Source organism: Stegodyphus dumicola, chromosome 4 (assembly GCF_044657685.1).
Source record: "Stegodyphus dumicola isolate Sdum_Otavi_A_Nest chromosome 4, ASM4465768v1".
In the NCBI taxonomy this organism is placed as follows: Eukaryota; Metazoa; Arthropoda; class Arachnida; order Araneae; family Eresidae; genus Stegodyphus; species Stegodyphus dumicola.
Window position 1 is genome coordinate 109,331,495 of NC_140771.1, and position 20,084 is coordinate 109,351,578.

Below are 20,084 nucleotides of genomic sequence, written 5' to 3' on the forward strand. Positions count from 1 at the left end.
TGCAGTTTTCACTTTGACAACACGTACTTCGTTGTCTTTCCCAGGATATAGTTCTACAACAAGACCTATTTGGCCAATCTATTCTCTTCTTGTTGTCGCTGCCCACAAACACCAAGTCATTTTTGTTGATAGTCCGAGTAGATCGTTTAGATGGTTTTTGCACTAAGATCATTTGGATCTTCTGAAAGGTACGTAATGGGTCTTGAGTTAATCACTGATTCGATATCACAAAGTATAGTCAACATTTCCTCGTAAGAGACACAAGACTTTCCGAGAACATTTCTCAACATCTTCTTCACTGTTTGTACCAACCTCTCCCACCAACCGCCCCACCATGAAGCAGTTGGGGGATTAAACTTCCACTGTATTCTCATACTAGTTGAATGACATTCTATTTCTTTTCAATCTATCAACAGATTTTCAGTTCCAACGAAATTAGTGCCATTGTCGCTGTAAATAATTCTTGGACGACCTCTTCTGGCAATAAATCTCCTTAATAACAAGATGAACGCATTTGTTGATAAACTTTCTATCAGCTCAAGATGTATCGCGCGATATACCGCGCAAGTAAAGAGCAAGATCCATGCCTTTTTTTCTTTTCTTAAATAAAGAGGACCGGCTACATAGACTCCGGTCACTTCAAACACCAGAGCATCTCGAACTCGATCTTCAGGAAGAGGTGCTGGAACAGTCTCTATATTCTTTGCGCTATATCTTCTAAAGCGAACACACTTCATAAGAACTTTACGTACTGTTTTTCTTCCTCTCAGGACCCAGAATTTCTGTCGAATATTGGCTAGTAAGAATTGCACACCAGCGTGGGATAGTCGCAAATGGTAATATAAAATTAACCTATGAACTAAGTCATGATTTGAAGGGCAACACAATTGGACAGAGAAAATTTTCTTCTTCCTCTCTTCTAGTAATCTTGGTCTTTAACCGAATAAGGCCATCTGAGTCAAAAAAGGTACAAAGGTTTCTAACTTTAAGTTCTTTGCCAAATGCTTCTATTTGCATTATCTTGCATATTTTCTTTTCTACAGTTTCTATTTCAAGGACAGTGAGTTCTCCTGATTGTTTAGAATCTGGTCTTCTGCAGTTGTTGATAAATCTGCATATCCAAGCAGTTATTCTTAACATGTTATGGTAAGATGAATATTTCTCAAAAAATTTTTCTACCCTTTGCGTATTTAGTGCAGAAATGACTGATTTCCTTTTTTCTGAATTCACTATTTCCATGTCCGGTATTTCCCTTCGTCTGGGCCATTCTTCCTGATTTTTCTTCAGCCAGTCGGGGCCTCCCACCATCTAACTACTAAAAGTTGTTTGGCGGTGCAACCTCTTGATGGGAGGTCAGCTGGAGTTTTTGTTCCAGGAATATGTTTCCACGTTTTTGGATACGTCAGTTTCCTAATCTCCCTGACTCTGTTTTCCACAAAGACAGCCCAGACAATCTCTTTCCTTTGAATCCACGTCAAAACTGTTGTAGAATCCATCCAAAAATGCGTTTCCACATTTTGCCATTGTAAACCATTTAAAACAGAAGAGCATAGTCTGACACCTATCGTGGCAGCTATCAATTCCAGACGAGGGATCGTAATAGATTTCACGGGAGCTACCCTAGACTTCGATGCCAACAGATGAACTTCAACTCCAGAATTCGTCACAGTTCTCAAGAAAACTGCAGCAGCATACGCATTACTACAGGCATCACAGAATGTGTGAATGCTGCAGAACTTCCTATTGTCCTTGCTGGAATGTATCCAACGTAGGAGGGATATTTCTGTTAAGAAAAAAAGGCTTTTATACCAATTCACAAAATTTTGTTTTGTACTCTCGTCGACTTCAGTATCCCAAGAAATTCCTGTTTTCCATAGGTTCTGCAACAATATTTTAGGATACAAGAGTACAGGACTCACAATTCCCATAGGATCAAGTATTTTGTGTGTTACAGCGAGAATTATTCTCTTCGTTATTATACCCATTTCAAAATCTTCTAGCCAATTCAGATTCAAAGTTAAATTATCTTTCTGAGAGTTCCATAACAGACCCAATACGGGTGAAATAGTCTCCTGTTTCAAGTTATCTCCGTTATGTAACCCACCTCGAAGATTAAACTTTCCTTCATACATTATTTCTCGAGATATTTCTATGAACTGGATCATCTCAGATTCTTTGTCTAAACTGGCAACAACGTTATCTACGTAGAAGCTACGCAAGAGTTTAGCTATCATCTCCGTATCATATGAAGAATTTTTCATGTACTTTTGTAGATGGAATTCTATAACAGCTGCCAAAAGGAAAGGACTACTCTTAACCCCAAATACTACTCTCGTATGACGAAATACTTTCGTTTTCTTTTCTTCCACATCATTCCACCAGAAAAACAGAAGCCAGTCTCTATCTTGAGGCTTTACACTGATCTGTAAGAAAGCCTTTCAATGTCTGCTATAGCAGCAAACTTGCCTTCCCGAAATCTCAACAAAAGAGAAGGAATTAGTTCTATCAAATTTGGTCCACACTCCAAACACTGATTTAGAGAAGGAGACGATTGTTTCCTCGCAGATGCATCAAACACCGGTCGAATTGGTGTTGAGCTATTTTCTTTGATCACCGGTCTATGTGGCAAATAATGTCCATAGTCAACCGCTATATTTTCTTTAACTTCTTCGATCACTCCTAAGTTACACCAGTCATTAAAAACTGCATTGTAAGAAGAAAATAAATTTTGAGATAGAAGTTTCTAGGTAGTAGATTGTAGACGTTTCAAAGCTAAATCCTTGTGGGTAGAGAGTGGTACATGATTCTCCGCCCACGGAAGTGCGACTTCATAACGCCCCTCTTCGTTTAGAGCAGTGGTTCTTAAACGGGGTGCCCGCACCCCTGGGGGTGCGGGAATGTATTTTTGGGGGTGCGGGAGAAACCCCTACCTAAACATAAAAATTATTAAATATCATTCATTAAATTTCTTGTAATAAAAGATTTGAAATCTGCAGTAGTGTCCCCAATACTGAAGCTCATAAAAATTGGTAGCACCTAGCTCATTTATCGGCAAAAGACACAGGAAAGAGCCGGTGCCGATGGGCGTATACACTACGCTACGAAAAGGCATGGAACGCTACAAATGAATGCGAACAGGCAGCTAGGTGACGGCGAAAAGAAGGGAATACAAGCGTGACCTTCGAGAAACCTCGATAGCCACGAAGCGACGATACAAGCGGAGAACGTTATCCCAGCTTGCGCATGCGCTGAGTTCAACATGTGCTACTCCAATGAAATCTACGGATTCACAGATTTGTATCTGCATCTACTGCGCTTGTGTTAGGTAGAGTCAACTATTGTGTCTGTGACATGTGTATTGTGTATTCTGACTTGTCCAGAAACCTCTTGAGACTAATAGATTCTTAATTGCCCGTTCAAGCCGAATAGAATTCAGTGATATTACAAATGTAAGAACATTATATATATTATATTACATTATTTCTAAATAATTAAATCGATTACAGTGAAGCCCACTATGTCAAAAAAACAACAATGGAACGATAAGTACGCCGGTTATGGATTTAACTTCACAACCGAGAAAGATGGAATGCAACGACCGCAATGCATCTTGTGTTCCAAATAATTTTCAAACAGCAATCTCAAAGCATCAAAGTTATTAGAGCATTTCAACAATGTGCATGGTGGCGAAAAAGCGCATAGCATGAACAACTTGAAGTCAAAGAAGGCTCGATTTGATAGTGGAACTATCCTAAAATTAGTAGTGATAATAGTGGAACTATCCTAAAATTGTGCGGACCAGCAATTCAAAAACCTATATTAGAAGCGTCATATCAAGTGACATATTTATGTGAAAAAAAAAAAGAAACCTCACACGATCGCTGAAGAGTTGATTAAACCTTCTGCTTTAATTATTTCTAAAACAGTTTTAGATTCGGAAGCACATAAAAAAATCCAACAGATTCCATTATCGAATGATATTATACGATCGCGAATACAAGATCTCAGTGAAGATATTTTAATGCGAGTAATTGAAGACATAAAAATCAGTCCACTAAAAATAAGCATGCAACTGGATGAGTCAACTGATGTTGATAATTGTAGCTAATTTTTGGTATTTGTCAGGTATGTGAAGAAAAAAGAGGTGATAGAAGAATTTCTATTTTGTGAGCCACTGGAGGTGAAAACGAGAGGAATTGATATTTTCAATCGCATCAAAGATTTTTTTACCAAATATCAATTACCAATGAATGCGATCGGCTCAATATGCACTGATGGAGCCCCAGCAATGTTAGGCAAAAATTCAGGATTTTTTTCACACATGAAAAGAGAATTACCGGAAGTTATAATAACGCATTGCATGTTGCATCGTCATGCACTTGCGTCGAAAGCATTGCCAGAAAGTTTAAAACAACATCTAACTACAGCAGTAAATGTAGTAAAATACATCCGACGGCGAGCGCTTAATCATCGCATTTTTCGTGCATTTTTGCGAAGAAATCGGTGCTGATCATATCGTGCTCCTATATCACACCGAAATACGATGCTTATCTAAGGGTCGCATGCTTAACAGAATTTTTGAATTGCGTGAGGAAATTATTCAATTACTGACTAGTCAAAATTGTTATTTAGTAAACGATTTTGAGAGTAATGATGCAATGCTGAGGCTGGCCTGCGTAACAGACATATTTAGCCATTTAAATGAATTGAATATATCAATTCAAAGATTTTGTATAAATATAATAATATCTAGTGAAAAATTATCTTCATTTATCGCAAAATTATAAATTTTGATACGTCGAGCAGAAAAGGGGAATTTTGCAAACTTTCCCTTGCTTGATTCTGTTATTGCGAAAAATGAAAAGAATACAATACATTTGAGACGACATTACCCGACATTGTAATACATTTGAGACGATTGAGAGAATCATTCAATGGATATTTTTCTACCGGAAATATTACCAAAACTCAGAGATGGAAACTGGAACCATTTCTATTTGACTTAAAATTTGATGGATGATAGTGATCTGAAAAAAGATCAACTTACTGAAATGCAAGCAAGTGGACATGTTCAAATGGAATTCGAACAATTAGAATTGCAACAATTCTGGTGTTGACAGTCACAACGTTATTCAGAATTGGCGAACGGAGCACTGCAGTTACTCTTACCCTTTGCTACCACCTACTTGTGCGAAATGAGATTTTCATCGCTTTTGCATATAAAATCTAAAGCGAGAAATCGCTTAAATGCAAGTGGTGACTTGCGCGTATGTCTTTCAAAAAAGGAACCTCGCTTCGCCAGTATAATAATGAACAAACAACAACAGACTAGTCATCAATAAAAATAATATTGTTTTGTATTTATATAAAATGTACAATGTTTTTCAATAAACAATAAGTTTCGCAAAAATGTATTTTTCTAGACTAATAAAATTAAAACACATTTTTCAATGGGGTGCGGGAGATATATTTTCAGATTCAATGGGGTGCGACTCGCTAGAAAGGTTAGGAAACACTGTTTTAGAGATACAGAATTTTCGAACTGCAATTTTGCTTGCAAATCCCTTTCCTCTCTAGCCTTCTTTATAACTGGATCTGTTATTCCAATAACATCAAGCCTCCACAGTTCTGACAGCGTGGCATCAGAAATATGTAAAGATAACGAAAGCGTGGAAAAGGAATTTTCTATTTCATAATTGTCAGTGTTCGCTTTCCCCATGACTGTCCACCCAAGTCTTGTACTTACAGCAACTAATCATCCCCAAGGAAGAACTTCGATTTTACCTGTAAATAAATTTGCAGCAACATCTGCCCCTAACAACAAATGAATCTCTTGGGGGTTATCCTGGAATAATCTGCAATTTCCATTTTCAAAAACATCACTGACGTAAATTCCTCTTCTTCTAAGTTCCCTAATCCAGTGTATATTTTTGATTTTAGGGACCGCAGAACATATTTTTCTTTCATCTAATACATTGATTTCGAAATTATACCGTTTATCTACGCTACCCAATTTTATTCTATAACGTTTATGTTTTTCCGAAACTTCTATGCCACCGAAAAGTCCGTGGGTTACATTTTGTTCACCTAAGCTTCTTAACTGTAACCTTTCTGCTGCATACCTGCTTATGTATGAGTTTTGACTTCCGGTGTCAATTATCGCTCGAACAAATTGGTTATTCCCTCTTCCATATATGCGAACAACTAAAGTTTGCAAATATACCTCTGAACATCCTGCTTGATTTGAAAGTACTTTATTTTCTCTCTCTTCGTCTTTTTTAATTTCCGAAACCTCGACAGAAGGATTTTGTTTATTACACATAATAGTTGCATGTTGTTTTTTACAAATAGAACAAGTTATTTTTGTTCTGCAGTTTCGCGCCAAATGGTCTGGTTTTAGGCATTTGCAGCAAGCACATTTCCTTTTTAAAATGTCCCTTTTTTCTTGTAATGATAAGCCGGAAACGAAACTACAGTCATAAATCTCGTGGAATTAATTACAGAAGACGCAGTTCATATTTTCCTCCCTGCATTCGGATTTTGTAAACAAAGCTGTAGCGGTCGAAATCTTTGGTTTATTATGTCTATTTGAGAGACCATATGCGCTTTTCGTTGCAGGGGGGGAAGAAGACTGTCGCCGATCGGATACTTTTTGCTGTTGGCGAAACCGTTGACCTTGTGCGTTCGCGGGATGAATGTTCTGCGTGTAAAAATGACATTAAATCTTTTATGTTATAATCGGTGCCAACATTTTGTGTTCTATGAAATTCAAGCGTTCATTCTGAAGGCAATAACTTCAAAATCATCGGACACAGCAAAGCGTTGTAAGATTCCGATACAACATCTAACGCTTCGAGACATCTAATATGTGTTTGTACTTTATCATACAAGTTACGAAATGTTGTTAGGTCATTCGCATTTTTAATGATTCAACATTCAGCAAATTATTCATGTGCGCATTAATAAGAATGTCTCTCCTTCCAAAACGGTCGTGTAAGATTTGAATTGCTGAATCATAATGTTTTGGCGATAACGGAAGTCCTTGAACGCAACTAGCAGCTGTTCCTCCTAAATATGCTTTCAGGTAATTAAATTTGTCTACTTTGTTCAATGATTCGTTATTATGTAGTGAGGACTCAAAACTATTCCAAAAAGTAAGCCATTGACTGCTGTTCCCATAAAATACGGGAATCGAAAGTTTTGGTAATTTGACATTAGGTGTATCTTTTATATTTTGCTGAGTGTTCGGTGCTTTTAAGTCATGATTAAGTTCCTTAATTCGTTTCTTAGCCTGAATTTCCATAACGTTATCTTCTCGCGATATTGTTCTATAATTTCGAATTCATCTACACTCAAAATTGGTTCAACTTCTACATCGGCATTAGATAGTGTTTCGGTTTTAGCATTAAGCTGTTCTAACAATTCTTCGAGCTCATTAATAGTACCTTCAGATTTATTTAATTCACTTTCGATTTTCTTAAATAGTTTTGTAACGGCAGTTCTTATGACACTTCTTTTCTTTTTTAATTTATCTACTTCTGCCATTATCTTTCTTAAATCCAAACACTTACACAAAAAATATACGTCTCATGAAAAAGAAATATTTAACTCTTACTTAGGAAACAAAATTATTATTCTGCTGAATACTTCAAGAACAAGTATTAAAATCTTCAATTTTAATATTCAGCTTTTGAATTCACTTTATTAGAACTTTTCAAAAAACCTGGCGTCCCTGTTCGGGCGCCATAAAAATGTTGCATCAGGTTCTTCTATTTACAATAAAATTAATGTAAAATTCCTTACCTGCTGCATCTTCAGTGTTCGTAACGCCAGGCTTCTAATAATCACGTTTTCCAGTAAGAGTTTCTATTAGAATTAGCAGGCCATCTTGTCTTTTAATTATTTATTCAAAGAAAACGCTAATATACACTATTTACAAGGTAAGTGATAATTATTTTAAGACAGTACATTTTTAATTTTGAGTCTCTTTACGCTCCTCAGAGCGGTTCCAATCTAGTCTCGTTCTCAGAACTCAATTACAGAAAAAGTAAAGAAGAGATGCCCGCCATCTAGTGGCAAGAATGTGACACAAACACTATCTAGGAATCAGTCATGTTTCTTTGCTTACTGTCCACAGACACTTTGAATAATATATGTAGTACCCTTTCGTGAATATTTATGTCTACTTTTCATTAAATAACATATAACAAAATCCTTTGTTCTTTTCGTTTATAAAAAATTTCATTGTGATGATAAGCATACAAATTTCGTGAATGAAAATAATATATTTAAATATAATAATAAAAAAATATACCAAAACTTATTGCTTATATTAAATAATTACCTGTCAGACAAGTACAATGTCAGCAATTTTTAAAAGGTACAGATTATGCATTGTTTAAACTAGAAATTGCTTAAAAAAGGAACAAACAAATTTCCAATTTTAAAAATAAATGTTCTTAATGAAATTTTAATTTCTTTCGTTTACTATCATTTGATATAAAAATATTGTAAGAGTTTCTTTTGTTAATTAACTAGCTGTTGTGATTTAAGTCTTTGCTATGACATCTTCTTTCGGTATTCTTCATCAGAATGCAAATTATGTTTTTGTGCATTTAAACTGAGGGTTCTGATTGTTTAGAACTCAGCTTCTGACAACGACGTCTTGCTGTTAATTAAACCTTCCCCAGCTCTGCTTAAGATTATATTGCGGCTGTAGCGGTTTATTAGTCGATGCTTAAAATTACGCAGTAAAATTCTAAGCGAGATTAATTTAGTTTATCTGTTGTCTCAGACTAAATGATCAACCTTTGAATTTAATTTTCTGTTATGTTAACAGAAGCTGTGGCACAAATTATGCCTGTTCTCTTCAGTTTAAGACTACATAAAAAGGTTTAAAAAAAACCTTCTCTAGTATTTTGTGATTTTTTTATCACCTAATGATTATGTGCTACTAATCTTGTAGGGTTTCAGGACTTTTAACTCTAGCTTACAATTGCAAAAAAACCCTACAACGCACATATCTAAAATAAAAAATTTTGTATATCTTTTTAAAGCGATATTTGCAAAATTATTTAGCATTTTCACGACATTGTTAAAGAAAGCATTGTAAGATTTCATTGGAACAGGCCACAATAATTAATGTAAAATTTAAAAGTTAAATCTACGCTTAAGCTAAACACTTATTTTGACCTTTTTGAAAATACATGTCCTATGTTTCGATGAAACCAGTAAGTAATCAAAATTGAATCTCACGTTAATGCAAAACACATACAGAAATTTAAAGAATTATATATTATAATACTTTATGTTTATCGAAACATTAGAATTCATATTGAAATATGTAAACCACGGCGCTACATTTGTTATACATGTTAACTTGCAAAACAAGCATTGGATTTCCTCCTAACATGAATGAATGCATATTTGCGTGCTTTTCTTCATTTGACACAAATATGAGCAACTTTCTTTTAGAAGGATATTCATGAAAACATCCATTTACTTTGGAAGATAATAATCGACTGCGTTTGCTTAATCAAACAGAAATTATAATTTTAATTATTAACAATTCAGGCTTATTTAACATCTGAAGTGAAAGAGAAAAATGAAAATTATAAATTTTAGCTTTGTATTACTTCTATGTAGTCACATGAATGATGAAATCTATACTTAACATTAAATGATAAATCATTACAATATTTTGAAATTTTGAATATATATTACAATTTTGAATACAATATTTTGAATTTGTAGCGTTTTGAAGCAATTCAGTTTTAAATTTTATGTAAATTACCTTCGTAGAATTTATGTCTACAAGAAAAAGAAAAGGTAAATGAATCTGAAGGTAATGAAAAGGTAAGAAAAGGAAAACTGCAACTGTGCTTACTGCTGTATGCTGAATAGAAGTATTAACCTAATTTCTAATCCATGAATCGTTTATCTGCATGGGCTATTTTGAGTGTCCTTACATGCATACAAAATACATCCTTGTTCCGTTTAGAAAATCCTCCATGAAGGCATCCCTGCTCTTAGGCCGATAGCCGTCACTGCTTTGCAATAATGAATTTATAAGGTATTTTCTCCCTCTTTTCCGCATACCTTCTTATTGTGCCTGGAAGCATGCGCGACGGGTATTCGGGATGTCCGGATTTCGAATCTTGGCAAGGGCACTGACGATTTCTTCAGTTTCCTAATGTCGGGAAATTCTAATAGACTTTACATTGACGCCCGAGCTAAAAGGTGGGGAATGATAATCCTGAACACCAGGATTTGGCAGCTGGCTTCCCGAATCCCCAGTCGCCCTTTAAAAGGATTAGTATATAAGATATTTTCTCCCTTCTTTCTGCATACTTTCGTGGTGCAACTGGAAGCACACTCGACTCGTGTTCGGGAAGTCCAAAGTTCTAATCCCGCGATGCCACTGTACATTTTTCACGTTCCAGCTTCGATACTAGTTAATGATTTAACAGACCAAACAAAGAAAAACAACAGAAGGATCATTTCTTTCTTTAAAGAAAATGAAAGAAAATGCTCTTGAGCAAAGTCAAACTTTATTAATAAATATATCAAGAGAATTTGGACAGGAATGAGAAAGGAATATTAATAAATCAAATTGTAAAACATCATTTCGTAAAGGAAACGAAATTTTTGGAAAAGACTTTTTTATGGATATTTTAATCTCACGAATAAAAGCAGAAAAGAAACGCTAATGGAGATAATCTCCTATTTCACATTTCTAACTGCTCAAAATTATTGCCATTGGGTTTAAGTATTTTGAAAAGTGCAGTTGAGATTTAAATATAAAAATGATATAAATGTTCCAGAAATTTTGATAAAAAAATAACTGCTTTTATAAAGAAAGCCACTTTAATGCTTCTAGTTACTAAAGCAAGATTATATGTTTTAAATATAAATCAGGTATACAATTTAGTTCTATTATGTTTGATTGTAAGAAACGTGCTATGATTACTTTTAAGGTTATCAGTTATTATGTTCAGTGCAAAAGAAAATTCAATAAGCAAAAAGTAATAAAACACTATGCCGAATCTACTTCTTGTTAAAAAAATATTTTAAGCATTACTAGTCTTTATATAAAACGTAAACTATAATCAAGTAAATTTTGAAAATATTATTTTCAACTTTGCTTCGTTAAAAAGAAGAAAATTTATGTTATAAGAAAATCTTGAAAATTAATGCTTACATTTTACATTAATTGTATTGCTATTTGTAATATTTTTATGTCATTAGCTCTTTATCAATAATGTGTTTTTAATGTTTTCCTACAAAATATAAATTATTATGTGTGTTACATATAAAGCTAGGAGTGAAAATCTTATAAGAGACATAGTATAATAATACTACAGCAGTGTTTCCGATGATCATAGTTGTCATTGTTGAACATAAATAAATGCGAATGTAGTTAATTTTACTGTATAGATGCAAGCATTTATCTCTTTGTCTTAGCATTAAGAAACATCTAGTGCTGAACCGAATTATAAGTACATGCGCGGAAAGTTACGCAGACCTGCAAATGTTTCTACATCACTTCTGTTGTTCCCAATTTGGATAAATTATTATTTCTTTCCAATAGCAGATTGTGAACAGTTACAGTTTTGTAACCGAGTCCATTAATCTATACTAAGGCCAGATGGGGTGGTCTCTTTATTATGGAGGCACCTAATAGGTGGGCCACCATTGCCTCCTATGAAAGGACGGACAGTTACAACCATGCCTTCTCCGGGATTCGAACCCAGGCTCTTCGGTATCACAGTCACGCTCCCCTAACCACTATACCGTCTGGGTGGCTGAATAAATTATTATTAACAATTAAAAAATACAGTTCCTATTGTCAAATACGTTTAAAGTAGGGAGAATAAATATGTGCATCAAACTAAACAAAGATTTATATCATACATTCACAAGGAAAGTCAACAGAATAATGTTTCCGTATTTACAGAATGGATGGTATAATTCAGCAATTTATATATTACACAAATGAATTTTTATAGAAAGAAATTTTGCATAACGTCACTTTGCATAGAGTAACATTACACTGAATTAACACACTCTGCATAAATGAAATTTGAACGAAAGAATTTATATACAAATAAAATTTTCACAAATGAACAACAAATTATACATAGCAAAGAACTTTTAAGTAGCATTACAGAACTTTGCACTAGAAATTTTGCAATTTTTAATCTTGCATTAACAGTCCTTGCATAAAAGAACTAGTAAATAACGGTTATTATGTAAAAGCATTTTGTAACAAATAAGTAATTGATTGAAATTACACATGAACTGCCGGAGATATATAAGTGCAAACTTTAATAAGTGCGTAAGTTTTAAATCAACTCAACTGTTTTAAATTATTCTAAATGCGAAAACCAGTTATTGGTCTAAATTTTTGTAAGTGCGAAAGCTACCACCTGTGCTAAATTTACCTAAGTACAGAAGGCACCAAATGATCTAAAGTGTTGCAATAGCTAGAAAACATTTTTTTTATGCTACTCGGGAGTTCTTGCGAGGTCCTGTGGTGTAATGACTTACCAAAGTTAACGAGATTCCATTTTTTTCTTATTGCTAAGCAACAGAATAGGTATGATGTTTCTGCCAGTGTTGGCCATATACGATAAAAATAATTTTCGAACATAGACATGAGACAGCAGCAAATAGGCAAAATAAGCACGCATTTGCATCCATTGGCTATACCGCCGGATTCACATATGTGCCCATAGGTCACACCGATGTTTCTTGCTGGATATATATATGCGCCATGTTTGCACATATCAGTCAAAAGGTTAAGCTGAGGGTTTTGGATCTTAGCACTGACACATTATTTTTTGGCATTCGCTCCATACTATTAGACTTCTTCTGACTCAATCTTAAATGTAATTATCTCCGCTTTAATGTCTCTCGCAGCCGATTGCTTTAAACTTACTCGCCCTTAAAGGTAGCTGAGCAAGCTTATAGCTTACTGTATTGCTTTGTAGCTTTAGACTACTTTAATAAATGTTTTAATTTAATTTAATTGATTAATTTACATGGCATATATAGTGGTTTATTTGCAGCACAAATCGTTCTTTTCTTGTGAAATTTCAGTTTAATAAAAAGAATTTTTAAACTTTCGCAAGTTTAAAGTGTCATACTATTTTCAAACATAACAATAAATCATTAATTGCCTAGTAGGGTTCAATTACATCCTTAGAACTTAAAATGTCAGTTCAATTACAACCTTAGAAGGTATTCAAAAATTGCGAACTCAGTGTATGCTAGAAATAGGTAAAAAAGAAATTCCAAAGTACATAAGGAAATAAATGTTTATTGAAGATACGTTTTCCTTTTCAAAATACTGCGAGAAAATGCCAGATTTAAGAAGCGAAATATACAATAAGGAGAAACAAAAAAAAAAAAAAAAAAAAAGAATGAATAAAGAAAGGAAAAAAGGTCATGTTTTTACAAGATTAGTTATCTCAGTTCCTCTGCGCATGCTTCAACACGTCGCAGTAGAATCTTTAAAGATGCTTAAATAGAACCTTGAGAAAAGTAAATTTCAAAGCTGCTTAAAAGTTTATTTAATTATTGTAACTTAACGCGTTTTACAGCTTCTAAAAATTGCAGTTTTTTATGCCATATTGAGTAATTCGGCCGAAGAGATTAGCATTTTTAAAGCATAGTTAAAAGTAACAAATGATGGACAAGTTTCAAAGTATGCAGGATATTTAATTTCGTCAGCTTTGCAAGAGTTTCATACCGTAAAAAATTGACATCTTAAAAGGAAAATTCTTCGAAGATACTTTTTGGAAAACTAAGCTGAAGTAAATCAAAAATGAAACGTGCGTATGGCAAAAGAAAGCAAACAACAGTAGTTATATAAGCAAAAAGAAATGCTTTTAAGCCGTGTTTAAAATACTAACATAGAGGTAGTAAAATAACAATAAGTTAGTAAAATGCTTATAAAATGAAATATAATTAAATTTATTTGTATTACCCGTATATCATAAACAACTGCATTTAAATATATAATGTAAAAATATAAAATAATCGAAATAGCACATTTTAAATTTATTTACCTTTCTTTTTCTCACCATTTATTTTTAAATTTCTAAATTTAAGAAAAGAAGAAATTAAGTCACAAAGAACGTACATTCGATTTTGATGACTCTTATATGGTATAAGGAAAATAATCACAATCCTTCACGAAATCTTTCCCTTATTACAAGGTATATTACGAGAAAGAACCGAAGCAAAAGCAGAAAAACATATTTACATAAGTATTTAACCCTCTGAGCGGCCAGGGGTTTTGCTAAGAAAGCATAAGTTTCCCCGAACTACTTTGAGAACAAATTAATTTTTTGATTTTAATGTAAAACCTCTCCTGTTATTTCCTACCTGGATTTTTTTTCTTTTGATATATTGCCTTAATTCTTTTGACATATTTTAATATGCCCGTATATATATGTTCTTACAGATATCACAGAAAATATTCTAGGCCGTATATATACCGCTTAGAGGGTTTTAAGTTAAATTCTTATTCGAATAAGTGTATGCTAATATAAAAACATTTAAGTTCAATAATTAATCAAATTACTGCATCCTAATGTAAAAGTAAAGCTATAAATCACTGTGAATAAATATACTAGTCCAGAAATGAAGAACAAAAGTTCAAAATGTGCTTAAAACTATGTAAAAAATGCGCATAAAAGGAAAAGTCCAAATTTCCTGTAAACAAAAAGATAGTGTAAATAATTAACATAAAATAGATCTAAATTTTACATCTTTAGGCACAACGTTGTCAGAGGGTTGGGGATTCGAAAGAAGCAAGTGAAACAGCTAGTTCTTTAATTGACAATAATAAAAATTAAATTTTAATTTTAATTAAACAATTAAATTAATTAAATTTAAAATTCTTTTTAAAATTAATTAAATTTTAATTAAAATTACATTTACTTTATTTACAGTATTCATATATGCGTGTGTTTCTGTGCATGTGTCTCATGTATTTTAGAAAAAAAAAATGGACTAGCATTTGCGTAAAGGATAATGCTCACAGGTTGAACCGATTTAAATACCCCCTTTTTTATTATTATTCAAAAATTTTAATAAGCCACTATAAATAAATGGACGCAGTAAGCGCCTGTTCTTGGAACTGGTATCAATACCGGTGAATTTCTTAAATGCGATTTTAACAGCAAAAGTTTGTAAGTTATGTGTGTCGCAGCTGCACGTAGAATCGTATGATAATTATTAATTATAAAATAGGACAGTTTAGACAGGTGTGTTTTAACAAACTTCTATTTTAGGACAGAAAGAGGAAGTCCCTAAATTGGAGAGTAAGAAATATTGCAAATGAAATTTAGCATTTTGTTTAAACATATCTTTTATCTTACATATATTTCTCTATCTCACAATGAACTGAGGCTACTCGATTATTAAGAAAACGGTTTCCACAGCTTTCTCGTTTTCGTAAGGGCAATAAAAAATTATGAGGTAACAATTGATGTGGTAACGTTATTTAGTCTGTTAACGCTAACAGACGTGAAATGAATTATCACTATGTCTGAAACAATAAGAAGATTGTGAGGAGGTTAAAAACAAATTTTCTATTTAAGCAGAATTTAGAGCAAAAAGGAATTCTTCTGTAGAATATACAACCTCAACTCGTGGTGAGGCAATTAAGTAGAACAGTGAGATTTTGAATAAATTGAATAGTGGTCAAAGACTAAATAAATAATTACTGTACTAAAAGCTGCTCAATACTAATACTCTACCGGAAAGTCAGAATTTAAATGTCGGTAGCGAGAAAACGTAAAGACAAAATACAATTATCAGAGCTCCCAGGAAATTCACAACTCTCATGTATGCGATGCCAGAAACACTCTCTATCTTAAAATCCAGGTTTAAAGAAAGAAAAAGTCTGAAGTTATAAATAACTGGTAATTAACATAAAATTCTCTACAATTTCTTCACGAGTATTTAAGTAATTGCACCGAAAATCTTAGCAAAGTCAGTGCAGAGACTTGCTAAGATTTTAAATTATGTATCTACAGAATGGGCAAACTTTTGCAGTCATTGAGAGTTTTCTCAATTTAGTTCAATCTCATCTTCTTCCAGGTACATGGGGCGAAAAACTGTTTAACAAAATATTTCACATTTCGTACGTTTTGAGCTTGACATTTACAAATTTATCAACTTTTTAACTTTCTGTTTCCTATAAACTCAGTTTCTCATCCCTCTTCTCCAGCATTGTCATGTATTAAACTCGTGTTAAAATATGCAGAGTTTTCAACAACTACCTGCAACTTACACCTACAATAACTTAACGGCACCCTATTTCAAGGCTGTACCTAATGTTTTAAGCTTTAATTTTATTAAATCTTATCTGTTGGCTGGAAATCCTGACTTTAACTGTTTAAATTCACTACGTTAGCTTTTACTTTACTTCAAATCCTTATCACTTGCTAGATTGTTCTTTAAAATTGATCATACATAATATTCAGAACACTTAACGTTTACAGAATCGTTATTAACTTACTTCATGAAAAACATGTAAAAGTATTTTACATTCAAAAGATTACTATGTTTGCACTTTACATCACAATGTACATGAATTGATAGTACTTATTCTGCAACTGCGACAAATTTTTCTCAATAGAGTCTCTTGTGTTAAAATCATAGTATCGTGTTTATACTAAAAACTGCAAATCCTTCAAGATGCTTGCACAATTAAATTGAAAAGAATCTTGCTGAAAAAAATCTATGACGTTCTCACTTGAGGCAAAAGTCAATTTACACAGCAACTTTTGAGCTAAGACATAAAATCAAGTGAATATATAAAAAAAATAATTTAAATTTTCGCTTCTTTTTATTTCTTTGGAATTGGTTCATCTTTTCCTCAGGAATTCTCGCCCGCACGAGAAACTACTCATGTGATGAATCCGTAGATTCCTTCTTAGACATTGATTTCCTGTATTTTTGAACTGGTGTTTGAGTTAAAATAACACGCCGAATAAGGACGAATTACGCTGATTCTTACTGCTTAACTCTCCAATAAATCGCCAACTAGTAGTTTGCGCGCTTCTGGGTCCTGTCTCAAATTCGTCGAGATTTCTTCTGGGCTATGGAAATTCTGGCGTAGCCACTTGCTTTCTTGCTATCCTTATGTGCCATCAGAAACCTCATCTATTCGCCTGGAACTTGGCCTAGCTGGTCATCTTTGGAACTCTCCCCGCGTAAATTCCTACAGCATATCCGATACATCTGTGATTTGTAATTTGCCGTTCCTTCAAGATATTTCAAGACGGAAGCATGAATTAATGCCGCTTTAAGTCTTTCAAATGCCGTGTTTGCTTCTGCTGACCGGATCTTGCACTTTTTTGTCTTTAAGTTTAATAGTGGTTTTGCTATATGAGTAAAATCTTTGATGAAATTCGTATAATAAAACTAAAAGCCCAAAAATGAGGCCAATATTTTTGCCGTATTAGACAGTGGGTAATTTTTATCATTTTAGATTTTATATTCATCTCCTTTGAAAGATATTATGGCACAGGTAACTAAATTCTTTTTGCCCCATTTAACCTTTAAACCTACTTTTGAAAGGGAAAACACTTCGTAAAATCCCGAATATGTTCATCAATTGTAATCGTCTTTGTAAATAAAGGTCTAAGTTTCAAGGACATGTCTTAAAATAATATCCATACCTTTTTGAAACATGGTGGGTGCTTCACATAAGCCGAACGCATTATAAGGAAAGTTTTTGTCCCATCCACGATGTGTTTCACACGGGTGAGATCTAGAGTCGGTACGTATTTTGTGAATTTTATTTTTCGAACGATTTTCTCAATTATTTGTAAGTTTCTTTGTTTGAATATTTTGCTATCTATTGTCTGTAGCAAAACGCCATGCTATAAAACTGGCAGAATGGAAACAATTTTTATTTCCACACAGTACTACAGTGCTAATGTTATTTTCCTTTTCGAGCAGTACTACAGGACTCTCATAAGGGCTGTTTATGGGAATTATAGATTTATTCTTTAACATTTCTGCGATATGCTGCTCTATTATTTCTTCTTTGACCTGAGCGGGGGAGACAAGTCGGCAGGAGGAGGGGAGTGATTTCCAGGTTCTATCGAGTGATTTATCACCTAAGTCAACTCTGCGCTTCAGCATATTAATATCAAAATTTTCTTACCAACTGCTCCAGCTTTGTTTTCTAGGCTGTTTCAAATTGCCTCAAATCCAAATCCAACGAGTAATTTTTTTTTCACGAGCTTCTTCATTTCAAATGTTCGCAGTAGCTTCCTGAATCCGCAGCCTTTCAGAAATTCATCGCCAATATTATATTTGTTTGTAGACTTTTCATTATATAATACCACTTTCTGGCTTTCATTTTTTAAGAATTAAGTGAGTGTAAGTGTAACATTGCGCACTGACACCGTATGCCTCGGGAGGTGATCGCTCTCGTTTTTCGACACCAAGTAATCTATACCGTTTAAAGATTTTCCTAAGGAATTTCCTGCCACAAAACTACTTTTTGCCCGGTGCCTAATAATTCTTCCAATGTTGATTGTTTAATAGAAATCGGATCAGTGGAAGGAACAAATTTTTATCTGCATCTTATTTAATTGAATCTTAGAGAGTTTTTTCTATGCAAGGTGGCTGTACCCTTTGTATTTCAGTATCCCTGACTACTGGTTTAACTTCTAAATGTCTTTCCCCTGTTTCATCTTTGAGATTTATTTTGGTGATCGGGCCACCAGTGGCGAAGCGGTAAAGTTTCTGAACACTGCTTTTTCGGTCCAAGGCTCGAATCCCGGCGAACGGGCGTGTTCATATTTTTCCCTATGTGCGTCGTGGATACGAGCCAATTTCCCTTAGAAAGTCCTCCAAGGAAGCATCCTTTCCTTCCCTTTACTTCAGTGCTTTGCCATAGTTAAATAAAGCAATCCAAATCTATTTTGGCAATCGCCATTAGCGGCTGAAAATTTCTTTCTGTTGACAAAAATCCTACTGGCTTGAGCTTCGTTCAGCTGTAGATTTACTAAAATATCCGCTCGATATCTGTTCATATCTTGCTGTACTTGTACTCGTGAATAATGGCCTAGTTTCGAACTTCACTTCTAGCTCAAATAAGTGCTCTAGCGTATGTTTTCGTAATTTCACAAAATCTTGAATTTGAGGCTTCAACCTAAGCAATATTATATGGATAACCTCTACATTAGGCTTTCGCCCTCACACCAAGCTGATTTTCTTTCCTTTCTTTCCACCGACAGCGAGGCAGCCGGTCCACTGGGTAGTTAGCATATCGGCCAGGCAGCCCCGCTGACGGAAATAACTTGAACAAAATAACACACGTATAAATACATATTGTGCTCAAGACGACTGCTGGGGGCAGTGCAAACAAATGCTGGACGAAGACGATAGTGCATGATGGAAGAAGGGTGCATTGCGGGTGTGAAGAACAATTTCAGTTACTTATTTACAGAGTTATGGATAGGTGGTTACAAATACTAAAAGTAATAAGAAGTAAAATAATACATAAAATAAAAAAAGGCAAAACAGTGGAAACAATACATAAAATAAGGCAAAATACATAGTTCAAGGTTCATAATTCAAGGTTTACAGTTCAAGGAGATAAATATATACAGGGAATAAGAAAAGCCGAATAAGCTAACTTAAGATAAAATTAGTTCACTACAGGTACAGAGCATACAGGGGCTGTGCTGGTGACGAGGATGGTGGCTGAGAATTACTCCAGCCTGTCTGAGATTTTGCGTGCAATGTTTATGCAATCGCATATGCGTTTCAATGCATTGCGATTTTTTGAAGTAGCTTCGGCCCATGCATGGATGTGGTTTGCTACTGGTTGCCTAAGACGATATTTGGCGGTCTCTCTGCAAGCGAACAGATAGTGGGCCGGATCTCCTACCATCCCTCATGAGCAATGCTCGTTTTCGCGTCGTCTGAAGCGATGTAGGTAAGTCAAGAAGGGACCATGTCCTGTTAGATACTGAGTGAAGTGAGACGAGCCAGATTTTAGAAGCTGGCAGACTTTTGGAAAAAATCTGTAAACTCTTCTGCCATGG